Raw genomic sequence first — 23403 nt, 5'->3', positions numbered from 1 at the left:
TTTAGACCCTCACAATTCAAGAGTATCTTCTTTTTACCACTCAGTTACTGTGCTTCAATCATTCCAGACACCCTCCCTCAGCTACAAAGAAAAGAAACATAAATGTAACAAATGTGTATTTAACCATTCATACAATCGTCTAAAGCGATTTTATATTCTCATTATCCACATCTGGCTAAAATAACAAATCATAGAGTCTTAGAATGGTTTGCGTTGGAAGGGACCTTAAAGCTCATCCAGTTCAAAGTCCCTGCCATAGGCAGGAGCACCTTCCACTAGATCAGATTGCTCCAAGCCCCATCCAGCCTGGCCTTGAACACTGCCAGGGATGGGGCAGCCACAGCTTCTCTGGGCAACCTGTGCCAGCGCCTCAGCACCCTCACAGGGAAGAATTTCTGCCTAAAATCTAATCTCAATCTCCCCTTCACAGTATCACAGTATCACAGTAGGTTAGAGATTGGAAGGGACCTCAAAAGATCATCTAGTCCAATCCCCCTGCCGGAGCAGGAACACCTAGATAAGGTTACACAGGAACGTGTCCAGGCGGGTCTTGAATGTCTCCAAAGAAGGAGATTCCACAACCTCCCTGGGCAGCCTGTTCCAGTGTTCCGTCACCCTCACTGAGAAGAAGTTTCTTCTCAGGTTTAAGTGGAACCTCTTGTGCTCCAATTTGTATCCATTACCCCTTGTCCTTTCATTGTTTGCCACTGAGAAGAGCCTGGCTCCATCCTCGTGACACTCCCCCTTTATATATTTATATACACTAATAAGGTCACCCCTCAATCTCCTCTTCTCCAAACTGTAGAGACCCAGCTCCCTCAGTCTTTCCTCATAAGGGAGATGCTCCACTCCCTTAATCATCTTAGTTGCCCTGCGCTGGACTCTCTCCAGCAGGTCCCTGTCCTTTTTAAACTGAGGGGCCCAGAACTGGACACATATTCCAGATGAGGTCTCACCAGGGCTGAGTAGAGGGGAAGGAGGACCTCTCTTGACCTACTAACCACCCCCCTTCTAATACAACCCAGGATGCCATTGGCCTTCTTGGCCACAAGGGCACAGTGTCGGCTCATGGTCACCCTGTCGTCCACCAGGACCCCCAGGTCCCTCTCCCCTACACTGCTCTCTAACAGGTCGTTCCCCAGCCTATACTGGAACCTGGGGTTGTTCCTGCCCAGATGCAGGACTCTACACTTTCCCTTGTTATATTTATTCCCCGCCCAGCTCTCCAGCCTGTCCAGGTCCCTCTAGATGGCAGCACAGCCTTCCGGCGTGTCGGCCACCCCTCCCAGCTTAGTGTCATCAGCAAACTTGCTGATAGTACACTCAATTTCGAGGTTTAAGCCCAGACAGCAACCCAGAACCATGCAGCCACTCACTCTTCCCCCTTCCTCCCCTCGCTCTTGGTGGGATGGGGAGGAGAATTGAAAGAATGTAACTCTCACGGGTTGAGATAAGAACAGCCCAGTAACTAAGGTATAACACAAATCACTACTGCTGCCACCAATAACAAGAAGGGAAATAACACAGGGAGTGAATACAACTGCTCACCACCCACCAACTGATACCCAGCCTGACCCAAGCAGTGCTCTAGCCCTTCCAGGTAACTGTCCCCAGTTTAATATACTGGGCATGACGTGCTGTGGTATGGAATACCTCTTTGGTCAGTTTGGGTCAGGTGTCCTGTCTCTGCTTCCTCCTGGCTTCTCCTCCTCCCTGGCAGAGCATGAGACTCACAAAGTCCTTGGTCAGGGTAAACAACTTGGTCAGAGCAACAACTAAAAACATTGGTGTCACCAGCATTGTTCCCAGGCTGAAAGTCAAAATCACAGCACTGAACCAGCTACTAAGATCGAGAAAAATGACTGCTACTGTTGAACTCAGGACACTCCTCTTTCAGTTTAAAACCATTCACCCTTGTCCTGTCACTAAAATCATGAAAAGAAGGTTAAGTAGATAACTAGAAACTGTTTTGCACCATAGCAGCATGTTATTTTCCTGTGGAGATGACTTTACAGTTATGGAGGTGCTATTAGAGAAACAACGATTTGGCAAAGTGCCACAGGGCTTGGGAAAATCATGACATCAACATTGCAACTAAGGGTGCTGCATCTGGCACTGACAGACACGGAATGGCCAGATGAAAAACACCATGAGCTCTCCTTTCCTCGCTTACTTTACTTAATGGTGCAGCCCTTATGTCCTTTGCCAGCCATCCTCTCCCACCTCCATCATTCTAAATATCTAGACATGCACAAAGCTACACTGCAGATAAAATCCAGAACTAGAATAATGAAAACAGGATTTTTACTCCACTTCTTCATCACTGTATAAGAATCCCTCCCCATGAAGGCGACTCAGACTCACCTGCATAATTCTGCAGAACTAGGATATGTTGCTTCAGCACAAAACACACAAGAGAAGACACATCAGAAGTGGTTAACTCCATGGTACTTTGTTTCTACTGATCTCCATAGAGCAAGCATATGCAAAAATCACAAATTACAGTTTAGAATTAGTAAAGTACAACTTAGACACCGAAATCCTTGTTTTCTGAAAACAAGCAATGACCTACACCCCACAGTACACATATAATCCTACATTAGTCTTCAAAGCATATTTTAGCAGTATTTATATTTACACTGAATTTAGATTAGATTATCTCACTTTCAAATTAATTTCTGGAAGTAACAGAATGCTCATAACAACACTGGGTATTTCTGAAAGTGAAGCAAAAGAAAAATAAATGAGAATTCATGAATACTGTGATTATGTGCCAGCATTTACAAGCAATTTTTGCACTCCTTTCTCAGGAGTTCTTAAAAGACACATCACTTCTGTCAAATACAAGCTGTATTAGACATATATTATACAGCCACCAAATATATAGGTGCAGTTAAAGGGGTTGCTTGTGTTTCTCCTTCTGAAAGCAGAAGGAACCATGTACAGCCAAGTCAACCCTTAATCACAGACTAATCAACTCATCTTTCCAGCACAAACTTGTTCTTTAAGGAGGCTTTACCTTGGCTTTTAACAATACAAAGAAACAGAAAATCTTCTGCCTGCCTGTCATAAGACATCTGTGTCCTTGAAGATGCCCTTGCCACATTCTCAGCATCTTTACTCATAGAAAGGAACCCAAGACTTGGGATGACTTCATAAGAGGTCTTTGTTCATCCCTTGCCTTTAAATGAGTGTGCCTGGTGTCTTAGGGGAACAGCTGCAGGAAATTTAAGAATATAGCTGATTATTAAGCTCAATAAACTGTCATCTCCACCCTTTTTATACAACAAATTCATTAACAGTTATTTCCAAAGAGGAAATAATCTGTATGTCCATAAACTGTCATGGTCCTTCACAGCAGTGGTATTTTATATAGTACCACAATAAAGATGCTGTTTAAATGAACAACATGACAATTGAGTTACATCATTATGGCTGAGCTGCTCAAAATTGTAATCTGTGGGTATATTGCTTGAAATTTACAACTTGTCAATGTCATTTTCCCATTTATAGTCCCTAAATGGGATTATAAACAGACTATGTAGTCATATCTGATGCAATACACTTCATAAAATATGTTTTATGCTAATTCCTCAATCGACTTTCACCAATGTCAAGGGTGTGTTCCCCCCCACCCCATGCTGTAGAAATAAACTAACAACAGTCCAAACATATTTAAAACAGGTATTGCTTTTCTATGTAATCTAGTAAAAAGCTGCTCTGTGCTAAGTAAGCTTCTGCCACCTTACTTGTGGCAGCATTCCCAAACAGTACAAATATTAATATAATGTGCCAATATATATGATATACACAAGACAGAGGCTGGAATTAGAGCCTCCATTCTTACATTTACATCGTGCTTACTTTCTTCAAGAAGCATTGCTCATGTTCTCTGTGCGTGTGATCTGGTACGTCAGAACACCAACATGATAGGGTGTTCGTTCTCTCTTTACATTTACACGTGAAACACTTTACAAGACTCTACACAACTTTTTTCCACATAAGTCTAAAATTCATCCAGCCAAAATCTTCAGAGCCATTAAGAAAAGATGTTCACTGCCTCCTCGGTTCATGTATTCATTCGTCCTAACAATTGGAACTATGAAGATCAAACAATAGCTTTGTCCTGAGTCCAGAAATTCAGAATCACCTACTAACCCAGGAAGGAGTCAAGCATAATTCTTAAGCGTTCCCCAAATTTAATAGGTCAGGAATCTCAGCCTGATCCAATAGAACTCACAGTATAAACACAAAAGTTATGGAAACCAGGAAGCCTGTAAGACTACATGCTCACAAAATATTTGGGGTTTTACATTACAGTTTAGACATGGTCAGCCCTTCAGCTGAGGTATCTTGTTTGATGTATATTCAAATGTGATGTATTCTAATAGTGAAAAGAAGAAAAATAAAGGAGTTGCCTCCTGGTTTGGTTGGACCCTTTTCTTCATGTCTCAAAAATACTATTTTTTCCTCAGTGGAAAACTGACATCTACTGTTGCTATGCAGTTTACGAAATCTGATGGTTTTAGCTTTTACTGACACAGAATTCTTCCCTTAATTCTTTCCTAATTTTATTTCTCTATTTGGCTTAGAAAAAGCTGTCCATGCCCTTTAAGTCTGGTGTTAATACACAGTAATGCAAAGAGTAAAACATGAAATCTAGAAATGTGCATAAACCATACATAATCTTCTTCAGCTAGATTGGATTTAGCATTCATGAAGAATCACACTGAATGCAATGAAGTGAAGTGTCTTCTACAAGAGCCAACAGAGTAGCAATGTCAGCAGTATTAATTTTCCAATTTTCAATGTTCCTTATCCCTGGAAGAATTTCCTCCAGAGGAGCTACGGCAATTTCTTTTTACAGTGAATCAGTTCACTGTTGGAACTATTCAGTAAATGGACAAAGAGATCAATTTCATTTTGGTGATTGCAGCAAGAAGATATAATAATGGACTTAACACAGCAGTTAATTTATATAGCACCCAAGTAAGGGGACTATTTCTGGCAACGTAAGAGCCTACAACTTTGACAGAGATACCTCTTTCTGTAGTGGCTGGACAAGTGAGTAGTGGACTACCTCCTTCTTGTGTAATTTTGTATTTAATTCTTTTTACATCTGTAAACTATGTATCACAGGGGATCTGAAAAAATCCCCCATGGTCAAATCAAGTGAGGCAGACATTAGATATCAGGAAATTATGGTCATTATTGATCAGATTCTGCATCCCCAGTGTCCACCTACATGCGCAACTTACTTTCATCTTCTTCAGTAATGAATCCACCTAATAAAGCCTGCTGAGAAAATATGGGGGGAGGAGATATAGAAAGAATAAATCAAATCTCTCTTCAAAAAGAAACATATGACTCAGTCATCTCAAAGGGAGGATTTAGGAACAGCCAGGCATTATCACATGTATCTGACTCCCTAGCCTATAAATGATTAATGGCACTGCTGAGGGAGTTGTTATTGCTGTCAGCACACACACCTCACAAACTGCATCAGCTGTGAAGTCACAGAGTTAGAGGAGAAACAATATTTCAGATGAGAAAATGGACGAAAATTTCCAAGGTATGAATTAAATCGCTACTTTCTCCATGCAGTTAATGGAAAGAATTGACAAATTCTGTGCTGGACATTCCAAGGGTGAGAAACAAAACAATTAAAGGTGGGGGCAGAAAGACAGAACTTTCATTGCCTGCTAAAGCCTATCCCAAAAAGGAGCTTCCATTAACTGTAGGATTCACAGTCTGCCTGTGTTGTAACAGACACACACACAAAAAAATCCTGTGTGGTATGCAGAGGGGTTTTCCCTGTTTTTAATTCATACTGGACAGACCGATGGGGTCCCCAGAGACAGGGCTATCCCCAGAGGTGGAGAGGACAGGTCTTAAAGAAAAGGACAGAATGAGTATTTGGCAGAAAAAAAAAATAAACTGTCCTGTTAGTTATTCCTGCAGGGCTTGACACAGCTCATGAGACATTCTTTACTCAGTCTATGGTAAACAGAAAAAAACGTCAAACCAAAACCAGAGAAACCATTCAGTCTCCTTCTATGAAATGTAATCACAAAGAATTGCCAGAGACAATATTTTCCTTACATAAACCATTACTGATAGCGAAACATCTCTGCCATACTGCAGTATCTACTGCATGTGCTTCGAACCATCAAATGGGAATCTATGAGGTCTTTGTTGGAATTCAGTCTGCATAAATGTTCATTAAGCAAGTAAAATACATGTACTGGCAAGTCAAATACATACATTCTGTTCTGACTGATGAACAGCAGACCAGTTTCAAGAGTTTTGTGACAGTGAATAGAAGAACAAACCTATTTCACTTCTGAGACTGAAACCCTTCATTGGTTATCAAGTTCAGTGGCTCAACTGCAAAAGGATGGACAAACCCATCCTGGCTCTTGTTAAAATACTAATTTGGAGACTGTTGTGGTTTAAGCCCAGTTGGTAACACAGAACCATGCAGCCACTCACTCACTCCCCCTCTTCCTATGCCCCCTCCTGGAGGGATGGGGAGGAGAATGGAAAGAATGTAACTCCCACCAGTTGAGGTAAGAACAGCCCAGTAACTAAGGTATAACACAAATCATTACTGCTGCCACCAATTATAATAATGATAAAGGAAATAACAAGGGAAGAGAATACAACTGCTCACCACCTGCCGACCGATACCCAGCCTGACCCGAGCAGCGATCTAGCCCTTCTGGGTAACTGCCCCCAGTTTATATAGTGGGCATGACGTAATGTGGTATGGAATACTCCTTTGGCTAGTTTGGGTCAGGTGTCCTGTCTCTGCATCCTCCCGGCTTCCCCTCCTCCCTGGCAGAGCATAAGACTCACAAAGTCCTTGGTCAGAGTAAACATTACTGAGCAGCAACTAAAAACATCGGTGTTATCAGCATTGTTCCCAGGCTGAAAGTCAAAAGCACACCATTGCACCAGCTACTAAGAAGGAGAAAAATGACTGCTACTGCTGAACCCAGGACAGAGATGAGAGCAACCTATCTAACCTTCCTTAAACTGAGGAGCACTTACAACCCGAGTCAGCAATAAACCAGTAGGTTATTATAAGGAAATTGGGCAGCTGCAGCACACATCCCTGGCAGTGTTCAAGGCCAGGTTGGACGAGGCCTTGGGTAATATGGTTTAGAGCGAGGTGTCCCTGCCCATGGCAGGGGGGTTGGAACTTGGTGATCTTAAGGTCCTTTCCAACCCTAACTATTCTATGATTCTATGTGAGGGCAATGCATGGGATTCTAATCAGGGTTCAAGTGACCCTGAGTGCCCCTTCACTTAGCTCACAGAGCCCCACTGCCTACCAGTGTACAAGAAGAAGACATGGTACATGTGAAGAACCTGTAGCTGGTCTTGGTGAACAGCACCATCCAGATCAGAGATACCACTACTTCCAAACAGTGCAGTGAGAAGGACAGTGGATGAGCTGAACTCACCCTCACACACCTCCATGCTTGTCCTCCACCTGAGAGTCATTTCTATGTAAAATCTTGCAATTGCCAACAAAAGCTGTAAAGATCTGTAACCAATCACAGAAACATGGCCATCTATGATGTTGAGCTGGCCAGACAGCTATTTCACATAAGCAATCGCTCTGACTAACACTACTAAAGAAGGCAGAATGTAATTACCTGAGCTGAAACAGATACAGGTTCAACTGGACCTTTAATGACAAGTGTTTAGGGCTTTTATTTCATGTCTCATTCAAAAGATAAATGAGTACTATTCCAAAGATTAGACTGCCAGCGTACAGAGAGTATCTCTTAAGAAAAAAAATCAACTAAGAAAGAGGGTTCTACCCACTTGTATAACAACTCCACCATTTATGTTTGTCTCTGAAATGACTGATCTACTCAGCAGATATTACATATTGAAAGAAATAATTCAGATGTTATATAGGTTAAGTAATAGAAAATTCCAGCTACTGAACTGCCTGAGTTGCTAAATCAGAAGTTCTCATTTTAAAAGCAAAAAAAAAAAAAAAATAAATTGATACATTTAGAAAGAAATCTATTTCTGCAAATGTGAAGGACTGAAGAGATTTTTATCATAACATAAAATGTTTGAAAATAATTTTGACACAGAGTTCCTTGAGGTTGAGCATAACTGTTATTTTAAAGCTACTTCAATCATAAAGGGAACCAGAAAAGGAAACATTCCAGCCAGAACAACCCAAGTTATTTTAATGCCTCTTATGTACCTTAAGTTAAGCACAATGTAATTTTAAGATCTTGCATATTCTTTCCCTGAAACTACAAGGACAAAAGCTTAAGAAAAGCAAAAGGAATCTGCACTGTGAGTTAATGAGCCCTGAATTTGGAATAGGCTTTCTATTTCCTAAGAGATAGATTCAGAGTCATTGTTCACACCCAAAAGGTATTACTCTATTGATTTTTGGGGATTTCCCCAGGCATGATATGCTGGTTTATCCAGGAAAAAGTCCACTGTGAAGGGGAGTCTTCGGGTACATCATGTACTTTCTGCAAGTAGAACAGGTATATCATTATCAAACAGACTACGGGCAATAAAAATGTTTCATCTGATAAAGAAAAAGCCTTGCAAGGGGAAAAGAAAGTTTATAAGCTTCCATACCAGCAAAACTTGCTATTTAATTTCTTCTCTGTACATGCACCTGAGTACAATCCTGTCATGGTTTAAGCCCAGCCAGTAACTCAGAACCACACAGCCGCTTGCTCACTTCCCCCACCCCCTTCTTCCTCCCCCTGCTCCCGGAGGGATGGGGAGAAGAACTGAAAGAATGTAACTCCCACGGGCTGAGATAAGAACAGTCCAGTAACTAAGGTATAACACAAATCACTACTGCTACCACCAATAATAGTAATGAGAAGGGAAATAACAAGGGGAGTGAATACAACTGCTCGCCACCCACTGACTGATACCCAGCCTGATCTAAGCACCAATCTACCCCTTCTGGGTAACTCCTCCCGATTTATATACTGGGCATGACGTGCTGTAGTATGGAATACCCCTTTGGTTAGTTTGGGTCAGGTGTCCTCTCTCTGCTTCCTCCTGGCTTCTCCTGCCCCCTGGCAGAGCATGAGACTCAAAGTCCTTGGTCGGAGTAAACATTACTGAGCAACAACTAAAAAACATCGGTTATCAGGGTTGTTCCCAGGCTGAAAGTCAAGAACACAGCACTGCACCAGCTACTAAGAAGGAGAAAAATGACTGCTACTGCTGAACCCAGGACAGTATCCACCCCTTATTTTATAACATTCACATCATGCTCAGATCCTACATTTTTCCATGTACCATTGCTTTCATCTCATATATATATACACATATATATGAGACATATATATGTGTGTGTATATATATATACACATATATATATACACACACACACACACAAAGAGAGAGATATCATTCCTTAGTGCATGGACCAATCCCTATAAAACTGCTGAGTTCCTCCAGTCCATGATGTCAGGCTCCATCTCTTGTAACAATCTTTCAGAGCAGGAGAGACGGTGTGCAGTGTTGAATTGTTGCCTGCTGATGACACCGCAGAACCCGTCTGGTCACTGCTGAGCTCGTCTGGTTTCGGCAAAGTTCATTCTTTGTTGCGATGATGGTCAAAGGGAAGTCAGGGCCAGTCGCTGGTGACTTGAAGACATCTAGTGGGTGGGCTATAAAAGTGCTACATAGCAGGCAATAGCATATAAATGAGTTCATTGGCTGTTTTCCCCTAAAATCAAATCCCCTTGAGGTACACATAGGACTTCCCCATCTTCCCGCATTACCCACCAAATATACCCAGGTCCCTGAGCAAAAGCAATCCCACGAGTGGGTTTGCCTTTACCCGAAGCAGGAATAATCCAGACTGTCTTCCCCAGCAAATTCTTTATGTGTGCTACAAGAACTTTATCCCCTTCTACAGTACGTAAAATTTCTAACTGGGCTGGGCCAGCCCTGTCGGCAGATCTTCTGACGTTGACCAAACAGGTGGCCTTTGGTAAATGTGTATCCCAATGCTTGAAGGTCCCACTCCCATTGCTCTCAGTATAGTTTTTAACAGCTCATTGTACTGTTTGATTTTCCCAGAGGCTGGTGCATGGTAGGGGATGTGATATACCCACTCAATGCCATGCTCTTTGGCCCAAGTGTCTATAAGGTTATTCCGGAAATGAGTCCCATTGTCTGTCTCAATTCTCTCTGGGGTGCCGTGTAGCCACAAAATCTGTTTCTCAAGGCTCAGGATAGTGTTCTGGGCAGTGGTGTGGGGCACAGAGTACGTTTCCAGCCATCCGGTGGTTGCTTCCACCATGGTAAGCGCATGGTGCTTGCCTTGGCGGGAAACAATCTGCCAGGCTTCTCCACATTTGTACTTTAGTCACAGTCCTCCATACCAAAGAGGTTTTAACCATCTGGCTTGCTTAATTGCAGCACATGTTTCACACTCATGAATAACCTGGGCAATAGTGTCCATTGTTAAATCCACCCCTCAATCACGAGCCCATCTATATGTTCCATCTCTGCCCTGATGGCCTGAAGTGTCATGGGCCCACCAGGCCAAAAATAATTCACCTTTATGTTGCCAATCTAAGTCCATCTGAGACACTTCAATCTTAGCAGCTTTATCCACTTGTTGGTTGTTCTGGTGTTCCTCAGTGGCGCGACTCCTGGGTACATGAGCACCTACACAGCGTACCTTCACAACCAGGTTCTGCACCTGAGCAGTGATATCTTGCCACAGTGCAGCAGTCCAGATGGTTTTACCTCTGTGTTGCCAGCTGTTCTGCTTCCCTTGCTGCAACCACCCCCACAGGGAATTTGCCAAGATCCATGAGTCACTATAAAGTCTGGCCTCTTTTCTCGTTCAGCAATGTCCAAGGCTACCTGGATGGCTTTCAGCAGGATTTGGATTCTTTTTCTCCCTTTCTCAAAAACTTCTTCCCCTGTATCGCCCCACACAATAATGTCATCAATGTACTGCAGGTATTCTGGAGCTTGCCCCTGGTCCAGTGCAGTCTAGATCAGTTCATGGCAGATGGTAGGGCTGTGTTTCCACCCCTGGGGCAGTCGGTTCCAAGTGTACTGGACACCCCTCCAAGTAAAAGCAAATTGTGGCCCGCACTCTGCTGCCAAAGGAACTGGGAAAAATGCATTGGCAATATCAGTTGTGGCATACCACGGCTGCTTTTGACTCTAATTCATACTGAAGTCCTAGCATGTCCAGTATGGCAGCACTCAATGGTGCTGTGACTTCATTCAGGCCACGATAGTCTACTGTTAGTCTCCACTCTCAGTTAGACTTTTGCACTGCCATATGGGGCTGTTAAAGGGTGGGCAGGTCCTGCTGATCACTCCTTGGCTCTCCAGTCTATGGATCAGCTGATGGATGGGAATCAGGGAGTCTCGGTTGGTGCGATATTGCTGCCAGTGCACTGTTGTGTTCGCGATTGGCACTTTTTGTTCTTTGACCTCCAGCAACCCCACAACAGAAGGATCCTGTGAGCGACCAGGCAAGGTGGACAACTGCTTAATTTCCTCTGTCTCCAAAGCAGCAATACCAAAAGCCTATCAGTACCCTTGTGGGTCTTTTAAGTGCCCTCTCCTGAGGTAGTCTATGCCAAGGATGCATAGAGCCTCTGGACCAGACACAATGGGGTGCTTTTGCCATTTCCTCTCAGTCAGGCTGATTTCAGCCTCCAGTACAGTCAACTCTTGGGATCCTCCTGTCACTCCAGAAATATAAATAGGTTCCACCCCTTGATAGCTTGATGGGATCAGGGTACACTGTGCAGTGGTATCTACTACAGCCTTATACTTCTGTGGGACTGATGTGCCAGGCCATCTCATCCACACAGTCCAGTAAATCTGATTGTCCCCTACCTCCACCTGGCTGGAGGCAGAGCCCCTTTAATAGTGATCACAATACTGGTAACTTACGTCTTGTATAAAGGGACTAGTCTTCTTTATCACAGGAGCTAGAATAAAATCAGCTCTTCCACTCTATCTGGGAACCTGCTCACCAGAGACTGAAGCCACAGCTTTCGCGGGATGATCATCCTTGACCTCTGTTCTCCAATTCATGTATCCGTTCCCCCAGAACTGAGGTAGGTTTTCCATCCCACTTCCTCATGTCTTCTCCGTGATCCCCCAGGTAAAAACATAGGGTGGCCCATCGCATGTACCTCCTATATATTCTATGTCAAGCAGTAGGGCACATTTTGTTAATAGCTGAGACGTGGGTTGGTACGCGTGAGGAGCTGGATAGATCAGATAGATCGTCTCTCAATTGTTTGAAGTCCTGGGACAGTTTTTCCATAGCTGAAATGAGGCAAGGGGTGACACTGTCTTCAAACTCTTGGAGTTGATTATCACTTCATTCACTGTCGGTCGTGTTACATCATGCCAGGTCATTGATGCCAATGAGTGGGCATATGATGATGGTGCACTCCGTGTGAATTTCTGCCACATGGGTTGTGTACATTCAGCTTCATCTGGATCTATAAATGCATTCCCAGCATCCGGCCTGTGATAGATCTTCTCTACAATGGCTGATTCCCTCAGAGACTGGATGCCTTTCTCTAGAGTAGTCCACTTGGCCGAACAACTCATAACATTGTCCTTGTATGGAAACCTTTCTTTCACAGCTGCCAAGAACCTCCTCCAAAGGCTGAGGGACCGTTTCTCTTTTGCGATTGCTTTGTCAGTTCCTCCTTCCCTAGCAAGTGATCTCAACTACTTGGCTTCCCCACCTTCTTGATCGTGACCATCAGCCCCATTGTCCCAGCATCGGAGCAACCACGTGATGATGTGCTCCCCTGGATGTCGGGTAAAATCTTTTCATATATTCCATAGCTTGGTTGAGATCTGAGGTCAAGAAGTCACTTTTTCTTCTTCCTCTGATTCACGTAATAATAACTCTTTTTCAGATGCTGTCGCATGTAGTAAGTGCATTGGTTCTTCGTCTTTCTTCACTGTATGGGTTGCTTTTTGTGCCTCTTGTTTGCTTTCCCCCTCATGCACAGGGGCAATCCATATTAGCACGAACTGGTCATCTGGTTTATCTGCAGTAATTATCACTGTGTTTGGAGTGGCTGCAGTATCTGTTGTTATGGTTCCTGTAGCCACTGTCCTTGGGGGTTGAGTAGCACCAGCAGCTCTGCTGTCTGTTGCTGTGGGGGTTTGAGTAGCTGCTGCACTTGTCACCGGGGCTGGTGCAGCTGCTGTACTTGGAGTTGGTGTAGCTGCATTGTCTGCTGCTTTGCCATCAGATCCAGAGACATATTTTTTCCCTTTGAAGGTGCTGGATGGTGTTGAACAGGGCTCTGTAAGCATAGGCCAAGACCCAGCACGTTGCCATGATTTGTCCCTCTCTGGTATGGCTAGGATGACCACACACCTCCTTTAAGTGTTTTACCAATTCTTTTGGATTTTGCACTTGTCCAGTGGTGAAGTTCCAAAGCACTGGGGGCGGGGGGGCACTGGCCTAGATACTCGCCCATGCTATCCCACACACCCTGCCACTCATGACTGTCCAGCCTCGGGGAAAATCTCTTGGTCCTCCTATATCGTCATCTAACACTAGACAAGACCCAAACCCAACTCTGCTTAACTTTCAAGATCAGACAAAATAGTTGTGCGTAAAACACACTCTATATCTGATCCCCATCACAATCAGCAGGCATGTCCCAAGGGTATCCAAAGGCCATTCAAAACCTTCACAACTCTCAAATGATGCTGTAAATAGTTTGGTGCGGGAGCTGGGAATGTAAGGGAATGTCTCCTTCATAGGTTGACCACCCAAAGAGGAAAGAAAAGATGCGTAATTGCTAAACACTTCCATTATATACCTCCCATAGCACAGAGGTGATGATCACACTGGGAACACAAGCCAGACCAGTTTCATGATCAATGAGTCTATTGTATTACAAGACATTACCATGAAGTACAATGAAACAAGAACCTTAGCCCAATCCCCCCTGCCGATAAACACTAGAACAGCAAATACCGGCTCGAAGTAAGGTACAACAAGCTGAAACTCTGAGATCAAGAGCAACAACTTTGAGAGCCAATAAATCAGCATTGTGACCAGTGACTATTAATCCTAAACAATAAATGCTTATTACAAATGCGATTAGACACACTATGGTTAGATCTGTCATTATTTCAACCCTTCATGCCCCACGTTGGGCACCACAAAGAACTGTCATGGTTTAAACCCAGTTGGTAACAAAGAACCATGCAGCCACTCGCTCACTCCCCCCTTCCTCCCACCCGCTCCTGGAGGGATGGAGAGGAGAACTGAAAGAATGTAACTCCCACGGGCTGAGATGAGAACAGTCCAGTAACTAAGGTATAACACAAATCACTACTGCTACCACCAATAATAATAATGAGAAGGGAAATAACAAGGGAAGAGAATACAACTGCTCACCACCCACCGACCAATACCCAGCCTGACCCAAGCAGCAATCTAGCCCTTACGGGTAACTGCCCCCAGTTTATATACTGGGCATGACGTGCTGTGGTATGGAATACCCCTTTGGTTAGTTTGGGTCAGGTGTCCTCTCTCTGCTTCCTCCTGGCTTCTCCTCCTCCCTGGCAGAGCATGAGACTCATAAAGTCCTTGGTCAGAGTAAACATTACTGAGCAGCAACTAAAAACATCGGTGTTATCAGTGCTGTTCCCAGGCTGAATGTCAAAACCACAGCACTGCACCAGCTACTAAGAAGGAGAAAAATGACTGCTACTGCTGAACCCAGGACAAATCCTAAAGAAAAACTTGTTTTCTGGAGTCCAGACACTGATTTTAGTTCAGCAGATGTTGCAGAGAGCCACCTCCTGCTGTTGTAGTTTTTTCTCCACTGTTGTATTGCACAACAACCTAACTCTGCAGTCTTCCTGGAGCAGACTGTTGAGAACCATGGGTGCTACTTTTACAAAAACAGATCCTCAGAAGGACTGGAATTCAACACTATCACAGATGTCACAGAGGTTGCGTCAGCTAATAAAGGATGAGACTCCTTTCAACAGAGGTTTAACTCACATTTTCACCCTGACTCATAAAGCAAAATAATGCGATTAGTTATCTCCATTGTACATAAGCTGCAATCTATATTAAGCACATAAGAAAGCGATTTATGCCATTTTAGTCGCTTTCCAAGGATTATATGAATGGGGACTGACCTCTTCCTGGGAATGTCAGCCCAATGAAAGCCAGCAGAGCCATCTCATGGTTTTGTGGTGCTCAATTCCTGTCAACATGGGAAAAATCTGACTGGTTACACTTACTTTTCTTTCCTCTTGTGTCACTTCCAGCAGCTTAACACATTCTTTTCATACCATAATTTTTCAGAGGGAAAAACCCCCCACCTTAAATTAAAAAAAAAAAAAAGGAGGAAATCTGAATTTCTGTCGCAATTAAATACATAATAACCTCTACAACATCATTGATTTGTTTCACTCCTATCACATGTCATGTTATTTTGTTAAAGAAATAGTTTTTTGATGCTGGTTCTGATGACTGAGGCACATTTTCTCTCCCTACACCTTGATCACTTTAGTGAGATCACTCACGACATTTGTTAGCATTCACTGTACTGAATTTCAGCAGAAACGTGGCTCTATATAGTAAAATTCTCAGCTGCGTATGTTTTCTAAAGAGACTGAATTCTCTACCTAGTTTGAATAGGGTCTTACATTCCTAGATCAGCTAGTTCAATCTGTACCATAGGCCAACAGTTAAACATGGCATATTTACCATTGGCAACTGCATCTAACACAGCTTGTTCCACATAAACCCCCAGCTCTAAATGCTCTTTTTATCTCACTAGAGCCATTTATTTTTCATTTCACCTAATTCAAATTGCACCAGATCCTGAGGCTTCCACTCAGGTGAAATTCCCACCGAGGCCAAGAGAATTTCTGTCTTTAAAAACATTTAAGTACCTCTCTGTGCCTGTTCTGCACATCTCAAGTTTTATTTCTAGCATAGCAGCAGATTTAACTATTCATGGCAGATTTGCCCATCCAGAGCAGGCTATTAATAAGAAAAAGTAAGGTGGCAAAGAGCTCATGAAACTCAGTATTGTCCCCTCAATACTGCCTGTAGTTGGACAGACTAAGGTAATTTTCATTTAATATTTAGCTAGGCCATTTTCTATTCTGGTATTTCTCTGAATTATTCTGGTTTTCACTGCTGTAGGCATCTGCCTTGGAAGAACCAGAAAAGGGAGTCGGAATGTCCTAACAAACTAGGTTATAAAATCAGCATTACCACACTGCACTCAAAGCAGAATTGTTGTGGTCTTTTAATTAATCATAGTGAAATGAAATGTGTCTTGTAGTTAATTCATCATGAAGTAGGTATTTGAAAGCAACTGTACTTCTGTACAACTCACATCTTCATATATGGAAACTTCTTAGTTGCAAATGGAAATTCCATTTATGCATCAATAGATAGATTTGATCAAATATAAACATTTGTTCACATTTTGAGTGCTTTGTAGTTTTGCATTTTCTTTAATGTATTCATTAAAGAAAGTGATTCTGCCACTTGAAACAAGGTGAAATCCCACTGCCTGGCTCCTTAGGATCCAAGAGAAAACTGAAGCAGACAGGACTGCACAGGTTTGGGAGATGTTCCTGGTGAGGACCTGGATGAATGCTACATCAGGGATCTAGCACATCCAGAAAGAGCCAAAGTGCTGCAACCTCCGGCTGGGAAAGATTTACAGCCCCATAGTGTGACTTGTCTCTTTCTAAACATGATGTTCCTCCTATAGTACATCGTTAGAACTTATGGATGAATAAATATATAAACATATGCTTTGTGTGCAGCAGCAGCCAAAACAACCAGGAACAAACCAGTCTCCCTTTTCTGTGGTGATTTCTGGGTGCTACGCAGAGAGCGAAGAGAGGCCCTAACATGTTTTTCCCTGTTTAACCAGCACAGCTTATCCTCCTCTCAGCTGGGGAACCTGTCTTAAAAAAAAAAGGGCAAGCAGAACTCAAAGTAAAGCAGAAAAAGAGCTGTTTCGCATATTCTCACTCCTCTTTCCAGCTGCAATTGTGTCGTGGTTTAAGCCCAGTCGGTAACTCAGAACCACGCAGCTGCTTGCTCACTCCTCTCCTTCTTCCCCCTGCCCCTGGAGAGATGGGGAGGAGGATCAAAAGAACATAACTCCTACAGGTTGAGATAAGAACAGTCCAGTGACTAAGGTATAACACAAATCACTACTGCTGTCACCAATAATAACAGTGATAAGGGAAATAACAAAGGGAGAGAACACAACCGCTCACCACCTGCCAAACAATATCCAGCCCGAACCGGGCAGTGGTCTGGGTCTTCTGGGTCACTCACACCAGTTTCTATGCTGGGCATGATATTCTGTAGTATGGAATACTCCTTTGGTTAGTTTGGGTCAGGTGTCCTTTCTTTGTTTCCTCCCAGCTTCCCATGCCCCTCTGCCACTGGCACAGCATGGGACTGAAAAGTCCTTGATCAGAATAAGCATTACTTATCAACAACTAAAATGTTGGTGTGTTATCAACATTGCTCTCAGACTAAAGTTGAAAACACAGCACTGCACCAGCTACTAAGAAGGAGAAAAACGGCTGCTACTGCTGAACCCAGGACAAATTGCTGTTGTCCAAGTTTTTCTCCTTAAATATGCCATTCCAGAGGTGCTACCACCATTGCTGATGGGCTCAGCCTTGGCTAATGGCAGGTCCATCTCAGAGCTGGTGGCATTGGCTCAATCTGACACAGGGGAAGCTTCTGGCAGCTTGTCACAGAAGCCACCCCTGTAGCCTCCCCTGCCACCAAAACCTTGCCAGGCAAACCCAATAGATATGACCACAAGTCATACAAATAATAAAATGGTGGACTATTAGAATCATTTGTTACCTGGGATGACAAGGTGTCACTCATCTAACATAAGAGTGTTTCTTTCATTACAAACAGAAATACATAGATCCAAACACCTGAACATAATAAATAAACCATACATAAAAATATCCTTTGGGGGAAAAAAAATAAGCTGAATAAAAACAAAAAAATCAGTGCCTCTAAGTGTTTTTCTTGGCTTTTAAGCCTAAACTTTTATAATGCATGAGGCAGTCTAGGCACCACAAGAATGAGTCCAGTCCCTTCATGCAGTGGTCAGCTGGGAGTGAATGGTGCTCCCAGTCTGTGAGACTTCACTTCTCTTTGGCTTGGCAGTGTGAGATAGAACATGTTTGTCTTCCACTGAGTTACTTGTGATTTCCAGACAGATGTCCCCTTAATCTTCAGAGATGGTCTTCATCAGATGTTTCTAGTAGATATTCTTTGATCTATTCCCCGATACCTTTACCAATGACAGCTTTGTTTCTCCTATCCCATTAAGATATCGCCCCTTGCCATGTTGTGATAAGCATCACTGGGGCAAATGCTGCAGACAGCTTGGCAGCAAATGGAGCAGGGTGACCTCAGTCCTTCAGAGTATCTGCCTTCCCTGGAGCTGTCACTCCTTCAGGAGCATCACATCAGCCACAACCACTGTTTTCTGCAATAAGCTGAGCATAATTTACTTCACCCCTCTTATCTCACACTGTGCTGGCTTTGCTCACCTTGAAATGAGAGGCTTTAGAAAGGATCTCATGCAAAGCCTTGTGCCCACAGCTGGTTGTTTCCCAAAATAAACCTCGCTTTGCATTTTATAGATGATCTTGGATAGAGACAGGTAGGGAGCTTTGACATTTAGTTTCCCAGGCTCAGTGAAACACCTCTTGTTCTGCTTTGCTTTTTGTCTGTTGATTTATTTTAAGCCAGGTTCCTCAACTGAAATGTCTTTGATAGCTACACACCTGAAGATTGATCCAGATCAGGAATCAAAGAAATAGCATACAGAAATGCAATTCTCACTTCTTGTTTTTTCTATCTCTAGGGTCCAAAGGAATACACACTGTAGGAGTTTTACCCAAAGGACTGCAGCAAAAAAATGCATTCCAGAAGAAGCAATTTAAGAGACAAGGCCAAAGAGAAGTGTGCAGCTTCTGAGACAACAACTGCAGGTATTGCCAACAGCTATGAAACAAATCAGCTAAAGACCTCCTCATTTTCCTGACATACATGACATGTCCAACTGCAAGATATAAGCACAGCAACATTTCATTCCACACCCGGGGAATCAATGTCTGTACTGAAGAATTCTCACGTCACTAACACAAAACTGCAAGTGTTAACTGATTAATAATTCATTTCCCCACTCGCTGTATAATTATTGGGATTCAAAGCATATTTCTCAGCCATGGTACCTACTGAAAAATGACCTCTCATCCCTATGTCAAATAATCTTTTGCACACACAGTCCAAACCAATACAAAAACATAACCCCAGGTTTATCACATCCTGATGCTTTGCTGCCATGTCTTACCCTTGCTTCTGTTTGCAGTCAGCAAGTAACTTTGAACAGCATTCCATCACTCAGTGAGAAAACTTCATCATTCAGTGAGCTCCGGCCTACACAATGTCCTTCTAATCTACCAGAAAAGTATCTCCCATTCAGTACCAACTCATAGTAGCTGTCAGGAGGCAGGGGAGTAACAATGTGGTGTGACTGTTCTGAACCCCTTTTGGAGGTGATGCCCCACCGCTGCCAAAAGCCCTCCTTTAGCTTCTGGAACAATACTGCACTTCCTTTTTTTCGCCCCTTATTGGGAACTGTCTGTTTCAAACCCTTCTGCCATTTCCTGCTGATTGCCCAAGTTACCATTTGTACAGACACGGTGACTGACTCCCTTAGCTGCTATCTCTGCCACCACTGGTCACCATCCCAGAGCTGCAGAGAAGCTGGTCTGTATTTCCTAGGCCCAGCACAGGACTCCACCACATGCAGGCAGGTGTTCAAGGAATGCCATGGTATTTCTAGGCACTCAATCATCTGCTCAGCCCTGCTTTTGATATCACAGACTGTCCTGCCTGTCTCATCCTCACCACTTCATCAGCAGTTGTAGTAACTAACAGCTCACAAATACAGAATAATGGTGACTCCTGTCTACAAAACCAGCATGAAAACTCCATTCACGAGATGTGAACTCACTCACGAGATGTGCCACTCATCCACACAGATGGAAAAAGCAGCTCAAGGAGTAATGGGATTTATTTTTTACTCATGTTGTAAAAAGATGAACTGGAGAAAACATCACTGGACAGAAAATTAGGGCATTTGAGTCTAGGCTGCCAATAAGTCTCACAGAGTGGCGTGTCTGCATTCCTCTCTGCACAACAAACTGTGCCTCAGAAGCCTTTAACAGGGATCCCTGCCAAGGATGCAACTGGGCTTAAGCCAACAGTGTTCCCCATAGAGTTAAGGAGGCGCATCTCCAGCTCAGCCATGAAGCACATACGTGCTTGGAACCATACAGCAATGTCAGCAAAAACTCTAACACAAAACTTTCCAGCACAGGTACCACAACTGTGTCAAATATCAGCTATCAAACTGTGTCAAATGGTAATGATCCTACAGATCACTGCAGCCCTGGCCAGCTAAACACAACACAAATAAACAAAAAACTGATTCCAAGATGGAATCAGATCCTCAATAGGAAAATTGCAACAATACTATAAGAAACATCAAGCACATACCTAAAGAGACAGCATTACAGGAACTGAATGGAAGAAGGAATTACTTGCCACTATCTCTAAATATCAGTTTTCAATTCACCGACAAAAAGAAAAGGCAACCCCACAACTGTTATGGTGCATTCCCATTTCAGGCAAAGCAAGTGGCAAGAGGTAATTCTTAGCAGCACATTGAATTCTGTATTTATTTTCTGTACATTAGCCTTAAATGTGTATTTTAATTTCACCTGAGAAAATTACCAACATAAATCCTGCCCTTCCCAAATCTCTCTGAATTTTGAATTAACCTGATATCATCATTTCAACCAGGCAGAAATGATGAGTAACAGATGATTCATATTCAGTAGTAAACTCACTTGCTTTTCACCATTCTAATTACTAGACCATTTTACCCTTTCCATGATGCTGAAGCCAATTTGGGTCATACTGTTTTGAGTCAGTGACAAGCTCTTTCAGCTCACACAAATAATGCGTAAGGAATTGTGTTGTCAGTCTGAAGGGCATTTTTAAATGCACTGTGGCAAACAGAATACATTATCAAAACATATAATTTTCCTTCTGATACGCAACAGTTCACCATGAGCTTTCATCAGGCAAGACTTTACAGTAACATTTAAGTTTTGATTTAAAGTGATCCACCCACCATTTCACTGGCTTCAGTCTATGTCATAATGATCAACAGGGTGCTACCAAATGTTAAATATAGCAACGTGCTTATTTCTAACATCACAGACAACAGGAAACAAACAAAGAAACAAACATGGGATTTGAATACTTCAGATGCTTCCAAAAGCTGAGTGAGGCTGAAGGAAGTCTTTACTGAACTGTCTCCTCCTCTTCCTGACAGCACTACATTCTGGAGGAGTGAGCAGGGAAGCAAAGGAAAGCCTGTTTCAAAGGTGGTTCATCACCTTCCTACTCTGAACATTTAGTTTTTCCAGGACATGCACCTTCAGAAAAGCTGAAGCTGTTCTCACATAGATCTAATATGCAGTTAGCCACTGAAATATGCATATAACATAAGGTCTATCTGCTGAGTTTTTCAAACCCTCCAACACAACTAAAGCATGGTAATTTCTCATATGCAAAGCCTTGTTCATTCTCAAGCCAGTTTGCACAGCAGATTTCTCAAAGTTACCAGCATTAGTCTAACTTGTAGCAACACTGGTAAATCCTGTACATCTTCAAAGGAAAAAAAAACCAAACTGGTTTCTGTTGTATAGCTTTTATACACAGAAGCTGGTGCCTTCTGACAGCTACCTCTAAATTTATTGATATACTGAGTACCACACCTGCCAGGTTTCCTTTACTTGGTGTGCTAACTCATATTTTAGATCAAACCAATACAAAACACATGAAAACATCAGAGTCAACATATATGAAAAACATAGGAGTCAACAATGGTTATGTGATCCATTTATCAATTTTAAACCATCACTTCAACAGTGTAATGTCTCTGGGTTCTAGTTATGAAAGTCCCTTTGCAGCCACAAGAAAAAAAGGGATAGTTCTAAGATCCTTAGTGAAAGAAACAGGGAGTTTTCCTGAGATCTGGCTTAAAGCTGAGCACCTTTGGGCAGTGCAGGCACCGGTTTTGCAATACTTACTGCTGCATGTCAGGAGGCTTGAGAGCTTTTTTCTATTTTAAAAAATATAACTCAAAGGCTATAAGCAAAAAAACCAACCAAACAAAAAACAGCTCCAAAAACCAGTACTTGAATTCATTCATGATAATATGAAGATATAAATAATAAGAAACAATGCTGACAACTAGAAACTATGGGATTTTGGTGTGCAGTGATTTGAGTGCACCCACAAAAAGTGTTACCAGTTTTCTGAAACTACTCAAAGATTTGTTGTCAACTGGGCTGAAGTTACTTTGCATTAGAGTCGAATAGCCATGTATTGAACAGACACTGCTACACAAGTTACAGAATAATCTCTGGATGACAAATGGTTCCAGTGTTTCAACTGATCCTTTTAACAGTTATTTCTTGGTTTCTTTTTTTAAATTCCTTTAAAACCCTCATCAATTATAATTTCATCCATACAGCATCACACAACCTGCATTAACAATCCACTTGATCTCCACCAGTAAAGGCAAGTGCAAAAGGTTTACTAATTAATAGGTAATGCAAAAAACTCTATCATTGTGTTATTTAGGTGAAATACAATCTCAATAAATACCAACAAAAATGAAATCCCAAATCTGCTAGACAAAAGCATCTAATGAGAGTTCTACATGGAATTCTGGTAGATCACTTCCTTCTCATTTAAGGTAGACAAGGAACCAGGACTCCGTGAAGCAAACAAAATGGTGGGACTGGGAAGCTGTCAGAAGCAAATCTTGAAACAGGAAAAATCTGTGAGAAGGCAGAACCAAATCCTTGCTAGTGAGATATACTGGAACAGCCTAAGTGATTCTATGAAAATTGGTGGCCTCAGTGAGTTAGCAACAAATCAAACCTCAAGAATTCCATAACTTCAGGTGAAAGAAGCATCCAAATTCGGCTCTAGTTTGCATTACAGATTCAGAAAAAGCACAAGTTAACCTCAATGATGCACCACAGGAAATACATGGAAAACCAGATATTTTTCACTTGCCATCTTCTCTAATTAACTGAAAGTGTCAACTAGAAGCAAAAGCAGATACATCCCTGATTATCTAAAACTTTCCATGTTTAAGACAAGCTTTCACTTAGGAAAAGGCAGCTATGGAACAGTCATGTCTTCAACAAAGACAAACTAACCAGCAGAATGAAGGAATGGAAAGC

At 42.6% G+C, this 23403-nt stretch overlaps 1 protein-coding gene across 3 annotated transcripts in view; it reads right to left on the bottom strand.

Moving 5' to 3' along the window:
* NELL1 (neural EGFL like 1) overlaps positions 1-23403 on the bottom strand; it is a 296603-nt gene that overhangs the window by 45691 nt on the left and 227509 nt on the right. The gene's annotated exons all lie outside the window — the stretch shown is intronic.

The sequence above is a fragment of the Neopsephotus bourkii genome, unplaced genomic scaffold (assembly GCF_033783945.1).
Source record: "Neopsephotus bourkii isolate Nb327-2 ecotype Australia unplaced genomic scaffold, CSIRO-AGI_Nbou_v1 NB_768, whole genome shotgun sequence".
Taxonomy (NCBI): domain Eukaryota; kingdom Metazoa; phylum Chordata; class Aves; order Psittaciformes; family Psittacidae; genus Neopsephotus; species Neopsephotus bourkii.
The sequence above is the reverse complement of the archived record's forward strand: the minus strand, read 5'-3'. Positions and strand labels throughout refer to the sequence as shown.